Raw genomic sequence first — 16530 nt, forward strand, 5'->3', positions numbered from 1 at the left:
GTATCCAAATAGAGTTGTGTTTTTGTTGCTGCTGCTCTTCTACGTATATCTAGACATCATCAGAACATTAATGTAACACTCTTCCTTGTTGCTATGTAGGCTAGGATTGCATATTTAGACATCAAGTACAGTGCATGTTGCTATGTAGCCTCACATATATTACATATGGCCCTAGTTAACCTAATGATAAATGGGTTGCAGATATATTCAGTTAAAAGTCTGATTCACTGATTAGTCCCTTATCAGCCCCCGGCCTATATGGTACCAGCTACCGATATCCTAAACAGTGAGCATATATAAGCCATGGGATGAAACTAACCTCGATGGAAAACAACACTCGTTCCCAAAATTGTTCTGTGTAGGTACATCAAGAAGCATGTTAAGCACAACAGGCTAACCATCAACCAAAATTATCCATGGTAGACAAAATAATCTCCAAAAGATAGCTTCAGTGCACAGGTTTAAGCATGCTAGTAAAGCAAAACAAGTGGAAAGGTGTGTTAACTGCAACAAGCCTAACATTTAACAACAAGCAAACATAGTAATTCAAACTAGTATTGTGCCGATCTAAGTACACTGGTATTGTTAAAAAAATGGAAAGGCATGTTGACTACAAGATGCAACAACCAAATGTAGTCATTCATAATGGTATTGTTGAAACTGGTACTAATGAAATTGAACTACACAATTCATACTTGCACATATAGAACATCACGTTGTGAATAACTGGAATAAACAAGTCATACTACGAACAACCAAAGATAGCATTTGAAATTGGACATATGCTAACTACAAACAACCGAACAATCAAAAAACTTTAAAGAGGCATATGCTAGCTATAACAGGTTCAACATCAAGCAAATATATGCATTCCTATCAGTATGTTTAAAACTGGATTGATGAAATGTACTGCACATTAAATAATTGCACATATAGAGCATCACATTGTGAACAACTGAAATAAACAAGGCATACTGCAAACAACCAGATATAGAAATTAAAACTGGACATATTCTCACTACACTACAAAAGGGCTCGACAAAACAAATCATGGGTTTCCCCCTGTGAAGAGGCATGGCAAAACAAATGATGGGTTTCCTCACTTGTCACAGATGGACTCATTCCGGTGGGAAGATCACAGACCCTGGATGCGCTCCATGTTGTCGCAGATGGGCTCCTTCCCCTTGGAAGAGCATGGATGTAGGGTTCCCTCCCTGATGTCGCAGATGGGCGCTTTCCCCTTGGAAGAGCAGATGGGCTCTTTCCCCTTGGAAGAGCCGGAGAGGGTGCCCTCCTCGTGGTCGCCTTTGATGAGGTCTGACTTGGAAGCTATGGATCCCAAGCCAGTGTCGCAGAACGTGTCCTTCAGAAATGACAAAAGGGGCTCGATGGCGTTGCAAGATGGCAAATTGTTGACAACGAGCCAGAGGAGATCAGCGGCGGGGACATGGATGATATCGACGGTGGTTGAACCCGAGGGGTTTGGGGTGGGCCACTTAACCTGTGACATAGCCTGCCTCAGGCCGTCGCTCTGGATGACCTCGATGTCGTGGCCGGCGACCGAGACATGCCCGCATACTCTAGCCCGTTGTTTGAGTGCCTGCCGCCAGTAATGGTCGTCAGCTTCCTCAGCGACGTCAGGCGAAGAGACCGCGATGCACCTCTTTTGGGCCAGTCGCTCCTCGAGCTCCATGGGAAGCTTAGACGGGCTTAGGCTGCGACGCTCTGGAGTGGGGGATGGGGATGAGGATCTGTGAGAAAGGGGCGTTTGGCAGGTGTCATATATGCAACTCAGGGTGGCCTGGGTATGGAGATCGGTGGGTAAGCTGCACAGGTAAACCGGCAGATGCTGACTATGGAGGCCTTGCGGCGGTGGCGGCGGCGGGGACCTTGCAAGGGTTCCGAGCAAGGAAGGGTGTGTGTGTGCGCGTGCACGCCCGAGGAGGTTTTGGTGTGTGTGTGTGGAGGGGGGTGTTTGAGGAAATGACACGGGTACTGAAAATTTTACTATGCGGGAGTCAAACGCGGGAGTGAAATGACGGGGCTATTGAAAATTTTGATGATGGTGCATCGCACATGGTCCGAAGATAACAACCTTGTGTTATGAAACAGAAAAACCCTCGAGGCGGGCAGATATTTTCGAGGGATGCAGGCGGGATTGGGAACAAGAAACATCACACACGGTCGAAACACAATAACTGTGTGTTATCAAACAGAAAAAGTTGCAGGTGGGTAGATATTTTTGAGAGGGGAAGCCTTGTGGAGCCCAATGCACACATATAGTTTGAGTGAACCATATTTGTTGCGTCATCCGACTTGTCTAATGTTCATAAATTTGGCGAAAATGGTGCGGTAGAGGGTCAAAACATGAACACACTTGCATGCGGACCAAATTTATGTATGAAAAGGGTGGTTTGATTTTCAAATACCAAATGAAACTTCGATGTGGCACCTATCTCGCAAAGCACATGGTATTGCTTACCCCTGATGTCGCCTGAAGCTACGTCGGTATTTCCCTCAAGAGGAAGGGATGATGCAGCACAACGGCGGTAGGTATTTCCCTCAGATGTGAAACCAAGTGTATCGAACCAGTTGGAGAACCAAGCAACACAACGTAAACAACACCTGCACACAAATAACAAATACTCGCAACGAGACGTGTAAAAGGGGTTGTCAATCCCTTTTGGGTAACGACGCCAGAAATTGGCAATCAGACGTGAGAGAGTTGCAAATATAGATAGATCGAACACCAAATAAAATAAATTGAAGCAAGGTATTTTTGTATTTTTGGTTTAATAGATCCAAAAATAAAACAAATAAAATAGATCGTGAAGGCAAATAATATGAGGAAGAGACCCGGGGGCCGTAGATTTCACTAGTGGCTTCTCTCGAGAAAAATAGCAAACGGTGGGTAAACAAATTACTGTTGGGCAATTGATTGAACTTCAAATAATCATGACGATATCTAGGCAATGATCATTATATAGGCATCACGTCCAAGATTAGTAGATCGACTCCTGCCTGCATCTAGTGTATTAAGTTCATGGAGAAACGGAGTAATGCAATAAGAATGATTACATCATGTAGACAAGATCTATCTATGTAGAGATAGACCCCATCGTTTTATCCTTAGTAGCAACGATAGATACGTGTCGATTCCCCTTCTGTCACTGGGATCAAGCACCTTAAGATCGAACCCACTACAAAGCACCTTTTCCAATTGCAAGATAAATAGATCAAGTTGGCCAAACAAAACCCAAATATCAGAGAAGAAATACGAGGCTATAGGAAATCATGCATATAATAGATCAAAGAAACTCAAATAACATTCATGGATATAAAAAGATAGATTTGGTCATAAACTCAAAGTTCATCGGATCCCAACAAACACACTACAAAAAGAGTTACATCATTTGGATCTCCAAGAGAACATTGTATTGAGAATCAAAGGAGAGAGAGGAAGCCATCTAGCTACTAACTACGGACACGAAGGTCTACAAAGAACTACACACGCATCATCGGAGAGGCAACAATGGAGGTGGTGAACCTCATCCGTGATGGTGTCTAGATTGGATCTTGTGGTTCTGGACTCTGCGGCGGCTGGAATTGATTTTCGTCGACTCCCCTAGGGTTTCTGGAATATTGGGGGTGTTTATAGAGCAAAGAGGCAGTCCGGGGGCACCCGAGGTGGGAACAACCCACCAGGGCGCGCCTGGGCCTCCTGGCGCGCCCTGGTGGGTTGTGCTCTCCTCGGAGCACCCCCCAGGCATAGCCTTGGCCCATTAGGTGTCTTTCGGTCCATAAAAAATCTCAGTAAAGTTTCGTGGCATTTGGACTCTGTTTGGTATTGATTTTCTACGATGTAAAAAACATGCAAAAAACAGCAACTGGCACTTGGCACTATGTCAATAGGTTAGTACCAAAAAATGATATAAAATGATTATAGAACATCCAAGATTGATAATATGACAACATGGAACAATAAAAAATTATATATACGTTGGAGACGTATCAGGCCCCACCCCCTCGTGTCGCCAGGAAGGGAATCCTAAGCTATGAATGCATGCCCCCCCCCAACCGAGGTTCACCTAGCAAAGTGCGAAGTAGCTAGCAGCCCCCCTCCCTCGTGTCCACATGAAGGGAATCCTAAGCTATGAAAGCATGCCCCTCCAACCGAGGTTCACCTAGCAAAGTGCGAAGTAGCTAGTAGCCCCCTTCCCTCGTGTCGGCACGAAGGGAATCCTAACCTATGAATGCATGCTCCCCCCCAACCGAGGTTCACCTAGCAAAGTGCGAAGTAGCTAGCAGCCCCCCTTGTGTCGGCATGAAGGGAATCCTAAGCTATGAATGCATGTCCCCCCAACCGAGGTTCACCTAGGCAAAGTGCAAAGTAGCTAGCAACCCCCCTCATGTCGCCCCGAAGGGGATCCTAAGCTATGAATGCATGCCCTCCCAACCGAGGTGCACCTAGCAAAGTGCAAAGTACTTAGCAGCCCCCCCCCACACACACCCTTTCAGTCGGTGGGCCAGAGCATATCTCACCAAGATGGATAGTAAAACAGACCAAAAATAATCCACCTTGGTCGTACAAATTCTCTCTTGTTATTGGTCAAAGTGATGGCCGTCCATGCGACCTCGGAGATGGGCTAGCTCGCCAATAATCACGCAAGTAGCTAGTCCCCGAAGACAACCACTGCATGCGTGTGGCCCAAACATATGTATGGAGAGGTGTGTTTTTGAGTAACAATGGAACAACTTTGATGTGGCACTGTGATTTCAAACTAGAAATCCCCACACTGACTGATGGTTAGGTTGACGATGCATATGTATGTTACACCACACTTCAAGCCAACGATGGGGATTCATGCATGCATGCATGCATGCATAGTATATGTAATCAAACTTAATTAGGTCTGAATCTCACCAAGACCTATACTACGATAACACAAACCAAATGAAGAATCCGCCATTGTAACCTATCTTGTTGTCAGTCAAGATGATCATGGATGTCCACGCGGGCCCATGAATATATAGGCTTGTCGCCGATAACCACGTGAGGGAGTGTACCGTTCGAAGGCAACCACTACATGCATATGTATGGAGGTGATGCGTGCATGCATGTTTGAATACCATTTCACAAAATTGACATGGCGCGTGCGTCAAAAATAGTACACTAGCTCCCCACACAGAGCGAGATTGGTTTATGATGTGTCGTTGTACTAGCCACTTCGACTCAATGGGAGGGATTCATGCATACACATGCATGTGTGTGCTCAAACTGTATCATGCATGTCATCCCAGAGCATGACCTGTGTATATATACCATATTACAAGCAAAAAAACTAATCCCCTCCTAAGTCAAATTAACCTCTCTTGTTGTCAGGCAAAAAGTAGTGATGGACCAAGTGGGCCCATAGATGGAAAGCATCAATATCGCTGATAACCGCTTAAGTGGGTGCGAGAGGACAACCACCACCGCTTTGCATGTGGGCCAAACATATCTATGTTGAATACCCAAAATGCACAACTTTGATGTGCCACATGCCTCAAAAACCCTAAACCATGCACCCACACAGAGTGAGGTTCATGAAGCGTAATACATATGATGGTCCCCTTCCCCCCTCTTCACCGCATACTATATGCTCCTACCATAATATGTACAACCCAAAAGAATCCTCATCGATGGTGAAATTAATTAACCTCTCCCGATGTAGGTCAAAGTGATGCATGCATCGACGATGGCCTCGTGGGCCCATAGATGGAAGTGTCACACGTGAGTGTCCTAGCTAGGATAACCACCGCGTGCATGCATGTGGCCCAAAGAGGTGATGTGTGATGTTTGAATAGACAATTTCACAATTTTGATGTGGCACGTGCCTCGGAAACAAAAAAGTCCCGACACTGAGTGAGGTGTACTTGTTCACGGATGCGTATGTATAGTATATATGCTAGTCCCCTCCCACCTCTTTGACGCGTACTATATACCACCATAACACAAAAAAAGATTCTACCTTGCTGGTCAAATTAACCTCACTGCCGACTATTCGTCAAAGTGATGGACGGCGACCTCGCAGGCCCACAAAAAGCGTCACACGCGAGTATCGAGTGTCGTGTAGGACAACCATCGACTTCATGTGGCCAAAACATGTATGTATGAAAGGGTTGTGTAATGTTTTAAATAATGAATTCATGACTCTGATGTGGCACCAGCCTGCCTAACAAAACAGCCAACCCACACGGTGGCTAACAGCTCGTAGTGTACTGTGAGCCACCCGCCACCCCCAGACACACACACACACACACCCACACACACCTCAGGAATCGACCGCAACTATGATGGATGTTAAGTTAATTATCCCGCGGTGAACATATGTTACCAAAGGAGGGAGGTTTTAATTTCGAAAAAATCATAGAGATCATTAACACGTTTTAGTACATTAATTGATTGATTTTCTACGGGTATAATGTGCAAAAATCAAATTTGAGCTACATTCACACGTGACAGTGCACCTAAATGGATTGAAAAACACATGTGTCTCACTGGGTGCATGTTTACTCCCCGTGCGACAAATTTCAAACATTGAGAATCTTGATTTTTAAATTCTAGTACATCCAAAACTTATTTCAAGTTCATGAAACTTATCGTGTTGTCATATGGACACCAATACAAAGTGGCATTGTACTTTTTTTTTGTCAAATTTGAGACCACTTTTGACATAATCTTTATCTAATTACAAACAGGAGATTATTAATAATTAGGAACCAATATCTCAAACGGATTATTTATTCAAAGCGTGAGCGTTAGACCAACAATGGATACGTGCCATGCTTCGGTTAAGCAATAAAGCGGCAGCATTAATCATCCAAACAAAAAAACAATATACGTGCCGCCGTGCGAGCCGTGTGATGTACGAGCAGGCGTGAGTTGACAGGACGCATGCGAGCAGTCCACCGCGTAGGCACACCGAGAGGCATGCGTGCAGGTGTGTGAATTGACGGAGGCGTGCTCGCTGCGCAGTGTCATCAAGAGGCGTGCGAGTAGTTGTGTGAAACTTTGGTAGGCATGCGAGCAGTCTGGTGTGCAGGCTCACCAGGAGGCAAGCCATCGGTTTGACCGCCGCCCGCCTCTCGCCCACAACTCCCACTACTCCATATTAATGGTGCGCCCGAGCGGCCCCATGATACATCTCCATCGTATCTACTTTTCCAAAAACTTGTGCCCTTATTTGGGACTCTAACTTGCATTATCTGGATGGAACTAACCCGGACTGACGTTGTTTTCAGCAAAATTGCCATGGGGTTTTGTTTGTGCAGAAATAAACGGAATGACCTAAAAATCAACGGAGAATATTTTTGGAATATATATAAATACTGGCAAAAGAATCAAGGCTAGGGGGGCACACCCTATCCATGAGGGTGGGGGGGCGCCCCCGTACCTCGTGGGCCCCCTAGTGCTCCACCTACCTCAACTCCAACTCTATATATTCATGTTCGTGGAGAAAAAATCAAAGAGAAGGATTCATCGCATTTTATGATACGGAGCCGCCACCAAGCCCTAATCTCTCTCGGGAGGGCTGATCTGGAGTCCGTTCGGGGCTCCGGAGAGGGGAATCCATCGCCATCATCAACCTTCCTCCATCACCAATTTCATGATGCTCACCACCGTGCGTGAGTAATTCCATCGTAGGCTTGCTGGACGGTGATGGTTGGATGAGATTTATCATGTAATCGAGTTAGTTTTGTTAGGGTTTGATCCCTAGTATCCATTATCTTCTGAGGTTGATGTTGCTATGACTTTGCTATGCTTAATGCTTGTCACTAGGGCCCGAGTGCCATGATTTCAGATCTGAATCTATTATGTTTTCATGAATATATGCGAGTTCTTGATCCTATCTTGCAAGTCTATAGTCACCTATTATGTGTTATGATCCGTTAACCCCGAAGTGACAATAATTGGGATACTTACCGGTGATGACCGTAGTTTGAGGAGTTCATGTATTCACTAAGTGTTAATGCTTTGGTCCGGTACTCTATTAAAATGAGGCCTTAATATCCCTTAGTTTCCAATAGGACCCCACTGCCATGGGAGGGTAGGACAAAAGATGTCATGCAAGTTCTTTTCCATAAGCACGTATGACTATATTCGGAATACATGCCTACATTACATTGATGAACTGGAGCTAGTTCTGTGTCACCCTATGTTATAATTGTTGCATGAGGAATCCATTGCCTACGAGCTTTTCACATATTGATCTTTGCTTAGTTACTTTTCCCTTGCCACTGTTACAATCACTAGAAAACTGCTACTATTACTTTTGGTACCGTTACCGCCACTATCATATTACTTTGCTACTAAATACCCTGCTGCAGATATTAAGTCTTTCAGGTGTGGTTGAATTGACAACTCAACTGTTAATACTTGAGAATATTCTTTGGCTCCCCTTGTGTCGAATCATCAATTTGGGTTGAATACTCTACCCTCAAAAACTGTTGCGATCCCTATACTTGTGGGTTATCAAGACTATTTTCTGGCGCCGTTGCCGGGGAGCATAGCTCTATTCATTGAGTCACTTGGGATTTATATCTTCCGATCACTATGAAGAACTTGAAAGATAAAAGAACCAAGATTTTTCCCTCAACTACAAGGGGAGGTAAGGAACTGCCATCTAGCTCTGCACTTGATTCACCTTCTGTTTTGAGTAAACTTATGACACCTACTCCTGCTATTCATTCTGATATGTCGCATGTTATTGATGATGCCACTTCTTCTTTGCATGATACTTATGATGAAACTACTTCTATGCTTGATAATACTGTGCCACTAGGTGAATTTCTTGATGAACAACTTTCTAGGGTTAGAGAGAATGAAATTATTAAAACTAATAATATTGATGAAAGTGATGATGAAGATTCTCCCCCTAGATATAAATTGCATGTTGTACCTGAGGGTTATGTTATGGATGAAGAAACTGCTAGAGACTTTTTAGCTTGCAATGATAGATATGATCTTAAGAAATTCTTAGCTAAGCTTAAAGAAAAATCTTTGAATGCTAGAATGAAATATGTCCCTGCTTTTGCTACTTCACCTATCTGTATTTCTAATAAGGATTATGATTTCTTTGTCGATCCTGAGTTAATTAATTTGGTTGAATCTGATCCTTTTTATGGCTATGAATCTAAAACTGTTGTGGCACATCTTACTAAATTGAATGATATAGCCACCTTGTTCACTAATGTTGAGAAAAATCGCTATTACTTTATCCTTAAGTTATTTCTGTTCTCTTTAAAGGGTGATGCTAAAATATGGTTTAATTCTCTTGATCCTGGTTGTGTGCGTAGTCCCCAGGATATGATTTATTACTTGTCTGCTAAATATTTCCCCGCTCATAAGAAACAAGTTTCCTTAAGGAAAATATATAATTTTGTGCAAATTGATGAAGAGAGTCTCCCACAAGCTTGGGGGAGGCTTCTCCAATTACTTAGTGCATTGCCTGATCATCCTCTCAAGAAAAATGAAATACTTGATATCTTTTATAATGGACTAACCGATGCTTTCAGAGACCACCTGGATAGTTGTGCTGGTTGTGTTTTCAGGGAAAGAACAGTTGATCAAGCTGAATTGCTATTGAATAATATGTTAAGTAATGAAAATGATTGGACACTTCCTGAACTAACTCCTAAGCCAACTCCGAAGAAAAGGGGTATTCTATTTCTCAGTCCTGAAGATATGCAAGAGGCAAAGAAATCTATGAAAGAAAAGGGTATTAAAGCTGAAGATGTTAAGAATTTACCACCTATTGAAGAAATACATGGTCTTGATAACCCGACACAGGTAGTAAAGGTAAATTCTCTCTATAGATTTAATAAGGTGATATTCCTCATTATAAGTCTGCTAGCCAATGCTTAGATGAGTTTGATAATTTTATTGTTAAACAAGAAAACATCAATGCTTATGTTGGTAGACAATTGAAAAGCAATGCTTATATGATTGAACACTTGAGTGATTATATGTCTAGAGTTAAAGGTGAACTTAAACTTATTAGTAAACATGCTTCTATGGTTACCACTCAAGTAGAACAAGTACTTAAGGCTTAGAATGATTTGCTCAATGAATTAAATAATAAGAAAAATGATAATGTTGTTAGAGTTATGACTAGAGGGGGTAAAATGACTCAGGAACCTTTGTATCTTGAGGGCCACCCCAAGAGAATTGAGCAAGATTCTCAGAGAATTAATGTTGATGCACCTAGTTCTTCTAAGTAGAAGAAAAAGAAAAATTATAGGACTTTGCATGCTTCTAGTGAAGCTGTTGTAGACACACCCGAGAATCCCAATGATATTTATATTTCTCATGCTGAAACACAGTCTTGTGATGAACATGAACCTAGTGATAATGTTAATAATGATGTTCATGTTGATGATCAACCTAGCAATAACAATGATGTAGAGATTGAACCTGATGTTGATCTTGATAACCCACAATCAAAGAATCAACGTTATGATAAGAGAGACTTCGTTGCTAGGAAGAACGGTAAAGAAAGAGAACCATGGGTCCAAAAACCCATGCCTTTTCCTCCTAACCCATCCAAGAAAAAGGATGGTGAGGATTTGACCGCTTTGCTGAAATGATTAGACCTATCTTTTTGCGTATGCGTTTGACTGATATGCTTAAAATGAATCCTTATGCTAAGTACATGAAGGATATTGTTACTAATAAAAGAAAGATATCAGAAGCTAAAATTTCCACCATGCTTGCTAATTACACTTTTAAATGTGGAACACCAAAGAAACTATGAGATCCAGGAATACCAACTATACCATGCTCCATTAAAAGAAACTATGTTAAATCTGCTTTATGTGATCTCGGAGCCAGTGTTATGCCTCTCTCTTTATATCGTAGACTTGATTTGAATAAGTTGACACCCACTGAAATATCTTTGCAAATGGCCGATAAATCAACTGCTATACCTGTCGGTGTTTGTGAAGATGTGCCTGTTGTGGTTGCAAACGTTAGTATTTTAACAGACTTTGTTATTCTTGATATTCCCAAGGACGATAGTATGTCTATTATTCTTGGTAGACCCTTTTTGAATACTACAGGGGCTGTTATTGATTGCAACAAAGGTAATGTCACTTTTCATGTTAATGGTAATGAGCATATGGTACACTTTCCGAGGAAATAACCTCAATTCCACAGTATCAATTCTATTGGAAAATTTTCAACGATTATTATTGGAGGTTTTGAATTTCCTCTTCCCACTATCAAGAAGAAATATGATATTCTTATTGGTGGGGATGTGCATATCCCCGTTGAGGTAACCTAGTGTTATTCGAAAATTCTCCGGTTTCATGTTATTCGAAAAGAGTTTGTTAACAAGCCTTGATCAACCTTGTTATTGGATTCCTTTTGATGAGCATGAGATGGATGAAGCTAGAAAGCATAACTCTTTGTACCCTCTTTTTACTTTCTGTTATTTAGATTTACTAGAAAAAGGGCCCGTGCATTGCAATGGGTAACAAAACTATGTATTGACCAGTTATTACAATTTCCTAAAAAAACTTATTACAATGAGTATTGCTAAAAAAACTCAGTACAATAACTGTTGAGTGCATGAAGATTTTGAGCGTCTAGCGTCTAGTTGATGTACGATTCTTAGATAATAATCTAACACTTTATGAGGTAATTCATCACTAACGATTATAATTCTAATGCACAGACTAATTCTAGCATTGTACATTCTTCTAAAAAGAAAATGTAACCATCTAAGTGAACACACTGCTAGCTCTAGTTATCAATGGAGTGGTACTGTCCATCAATTTTATTTCATTCTGATAAACATGATAATATTTGTTTGACCTTGATTGTCATGAAGAAGAAATAAAAACATTATTATGCTTCTCAATAGCTATTCATCATCTATGTTTTTCTAAATTACCATCTTTGTAACTACAGACCACTGCAGAGGCAATCTCTGAATTTATTGGACACCATACCAGGCAATAATCTTAAGAAGCAAGAAGCACAAGTTATATGTGCGGAGGGGTAATAAATGCATAAGAAACCAAACCACTGTAGGAGTATTAGTCTATGGATCTACATCCTTTTTGCATAGTAATGACATGGTTATTGATCCAGTTGCCAACAATGTATCATCTACATGCTTGAGCAGAAATCATTAGTATGTGCACTACCGAGGAAGACCTTATAGTGTTGCTAACAAAAAACAACCATATAAAGACCATGCTATCATTTTCCAATATATATACATTACCAAATCCATAATGTCTAGACTTGGCCAACCTAGCTCATTTCAAGCTGTTATTGCTTGTGTTGAGTTGATCTAACATTGTAATAAGAGGGTTGTGCTTACTTAGCCAGCACTCAGTTGAAAGAGAAAAAAATATGAAGGCATTGGTTCCTGAAACCTAACCATGTGTCCTCCTCTATTCTAACCGAACACCACTGCTCTGTTTTCTCCCCTGGCCGAGCAGTTCGTGGGCGCGTGTGTGTAACCACCAGCGAGGGACTTATTGAGGGAGACAACGGCAACACATGCGCTATGACATTCTGTAACCACCACATGAATTTAGAATCAACCATATAAAATGTCCAACGACTAAGATTACATGCTTTAAAGGCATGCAAGGACTCTAGGAGCGGAAAGGGGCCAGGTATGTGCCTTGTTTGGGACAACTCCATCAGTATGAGCCTTCTTTAATAGTTGGGCGCCGAAGCTCTGGATGCTTAAGTGAATGGTAAGCCAGTCGTTCCTTCTTCATCTACAAACATAACAGAAGGTTTGTTTCTGTTCATACAATTGGACTGAAGATTGGAAGAAGGAAAGAAGGGGGAAACGAAACCTCAGTGGTGGGGAACGACGGCCAGCATGGGTCGAAGCGTCTCATTGACGCCACAGTTATTCAGTTCAGAGAGGGCGATGCGTCACTTACTACCTTTGTATTACAGGGACTACAACAGGCTTACACTGGCCTGAAACACTTTCTACACACAAATGAAGTGCTCCAGCCTCTAAGGATGTCTTTCTTAATTTCATTTGAATACCTATTGGACTACAACATAAGATCATCATCAATCTTGCTAGTAGTAATGTGCAATTCCTCAAAAACATCCTGGAAGAGCTTGGAGTTTCCGTGCTTCAATATATTCTAGGGTACCTAGCAATTTAGAGACAAAGAAGCAATTTAGAAAATTCAGACCGAAAGAAGCAGTTTAGCAGTTTAGTAAACTGAATAATTCTTAGGCCATTCGACAATTCAGAAAATTCAGACCCAAAGAAGCAGTTTAGCAGTTTATTAAACTGAATAATTCTTATACCGTTTGATAATTCAGCAAATTCAGACGCAAAGAAGTAGTTCAGCAGTTTAGTAAACTGAATAGTTATTAGACCGTTCAGAAAACTAAGATCTTTGAACGCTATACCATTTAACCTAGCAATCCATTTGAATGTATAAGCATGTGCAATAATCACTGCTATTCACTTCCTCATGTAAGAAATCAAATCGAAGCATGACACCATTAGGAAGAAAAGCACACATATTAGGCATTGACCGAAAAGTTCAGCAAGAAAATGTAATCTCCACTGCTCTTATTCTCTTGACTTGATCAGCAGGTCGGAAGGAGTTGGAAAAGGCACAGTGCCCCATCTTCCACTTGAACGGCATATGCGCAGAAAAACACCTTGATGGCCAGTCCTTTGTGAGTGGTCATTAATTCTGCTGCCCAAAACATAAACGCATGAAAGTCATGCACGTCTAGCTAGCTCTTGTTGAGGAAGTGATCTAGTGAGCCAATTCCTAGCCAAAGCAAAACACGCACTGCCCGGCGAACCGCAGGCTGCAAGCCGGTAAACCACAGTCCACAGCCCAGCGAACCGCACGACACAGCCCGGCGAACTGCACGTCGCTGTAGCACGACCACCAGCGGCGAGGAGCAAAGCACTAGCTCACGGCGGGAAGTCGTCACCCGGATGCCCGGTGACACACCCAATCCCCACCCAACTACCTGGATCGACCGGGGAGACGCCAGTAAGTAGGAGATAGCGGGATTGTAGCCTCACGACCTAGAGCAAAGCAAAGATAACTGAATTCAACACAGAAAAATTCTACTATAATGAACTCCACAGGAAACTGATAGCCGAACTTGTAAGTTCTGAATTGCACTTGACGCAGGCAAATTTTTACAACCTGGATGCAAACATCATCCAGAGAACCAAAACTCAAAGAGAAGAAAGAACTGCACTGAATTGTATTTTTGCACATAAAAAATATGAAACAAAAATGCAAAAACTATGAACTCCATGGTAGAAGAATCCATAGAGCAGAGCACCACACTACGGTCTTCCTGGGGCGTCACCGCCGGCGCTGCTGCTCCTCTCGCAATCTCGGGTCCACGAGACCCCTTCCAGCCTCGTGGTCGCCATGGGCGCCATGGTTGGCGATATAGAGAAAATAGGGGAGGGTACTGGAGGCAATCAGTCGCGGGGGAGGAGGGATTAGTTGCTGGCCCAGATCCACCGCCGGGAGGAGCGTTGGGGGCGGTGGGACCGTGGGAGATTGAGGGAAGCCTAGCCAAGGGCGATGAGGGGTGGCGGCCGCCGGATATAGCTCTTGGCGAGAGTTCTGGAGGTGGGAGGGGTAGCTAGGGGATAGGAGGTGTGGTTCGGCGGGAGTTTTGTGGAGCGGCGGCGCGACGCGGTGATGAGGTAGATGGATGGGGGCGCCGGGTCTCGGGAGCGCGTGGGTTGTTGGGGTCGGCTCCAGTGGGAGGGTGGGTGGCCGACAGCGCGTAGTGAGGCGGGGCGGGCGGGGCAGGGTTCCGGGGCAGGAGGTGGGAGGCAGGAGGCGGCTGACAGCGCAGGGCATGGCAGGAGCTGGGTGGGCCGTGGCGGAGCGCTACGAAGCAGAGCGTGGCAGTGTTATTGTCGCCTTCGTACCGGTTCAATTTAGATTGCGGGTTTAATATCAAAAATCACAGGGGCCTTTGTGTAAAAACGCCGCGACAGTGAACCCGGAGACTCAATCGTGCTTTATTATTAGGGAGAGATTAAAGCAAAAATAGTATTTTCTGTCTGTTTTCTGAATTATCCTTCCAATAAAAAATACCCCAAAAATAAAAGTTCTCCAAAATTCCCTGAAAATTTAATATGATCTTTTCTAGAATATTTAAGAATTTTTGGCACTGAGAATACACCAGGGGGCCTCACCATGTGCGCACGAGGGTGGAGGGGGCGCCCACCCCCTAGGCGCGCCCCTGCCTTGTGGACCCCACGTGGGTCCCATCCACTTATTCTTGCACCCACACACTTTGTCTTCCTCCAGAAAAAATCATCCACCAGCTTAAACCCGAGTTCTAGCTCATCTTGCTGCCATTTTCGATCTCCTTGCTCAAAACTCCGTTCACAAAACTGCTTTGGGGGATTGTTCTTTGGTATGTGTCTCCTCCCATGGTCCAATTAGTTTTTGTTCTAATGCTTTATTTATTGCAAGCTTTTGCTGCTTAGGTGACCCTGTTCTTGAGCTTGCATGTCAAATTTATGTGGTCATAAGTAGTTTTATTGCATGATATGGCCTCTAGGCACTTGTAGGAGTACTTGTTATCAATCTTGTTGAGTTTGCTTCACTTTTATTTTGAGTTACTAAAAATTTTAGAAATTTTTCAGAGGAAGAAATATGTTTAGGAAAATGTACCAAGGTGGTTCCTCAAAGAAGCAAGGACCCAGGCCCGCGATACGTGAACCGGACTATCAACTACCAAGAGAAGCTCAAGTGCGGCCTTGTGAATGGTTGTCAGAAGAGTTTATGATCCAAGTAGGAATTAAGGAGGAATTGACGCGTATGTTTGTAATGCTGAACTTGAGGGCTTCGTGTCAGATAAGTGCCCCCAATATTATCACCTAACTGATTCCTTTGTGAGAAGGTTTAAATTTACATCATCACGCAATTGTCACACTGTCCTATTTGATCTCTATGATAAATCTTATGCCATGGACTTAGAAGATTTTAATACTGCTTGTAAACTCCCATAGTGGGGTAATGTTAATGAACCTCGGATATCTGAATTTAAAGAATTTCTTGCTAGTATCACTGTGGGGGAATCTAGAGAAATAACATAGGCTACCATAGGGAGCATTCATTTTCCTGCCATACATTCTTTTGCTCTCTTTATAGGTAGATGCATTAATGGTAAGGATGAGGCATGTCACATGTGTGTTCCCGATCTTAGTGTTCTCAAGAGTGATGTATTAGGAGATAAACAATACAACTTGGGGGCCATTTTTGCATGTAGGTTGCATCATAATAGTATTACTGGAGATTTGTTCGGTGGAATTTATGCAACCCGTTTAGCTAATTTTCTTGAGGTACCTGTACATGAAATGATATGGAGTTGCCTCCTGCTTACCTAGATTTTAATGCTATGGTTCGCCATCAGTTTATTGAGAGGAATGAACAACCCCTCCAGTACCGACTAATCTTTGACAGACGGCGCACCATCCATGCTTCTCTCCTTGC

Source organism: Triticum urartu, chromosome 2A, assembly GCF_056163025.1.
Source record: "Triticum urartu cultivar PI428250 chromosome 2A, HENAU_Tu73, whole genome shotgun sequence".
Classification (NCBI taxonomy): Eukaryota; Viridiplantae; Streptophyta; class Magnoliopsida; order Poales; family Poaceae; genus Triticum; species Triticum urartu.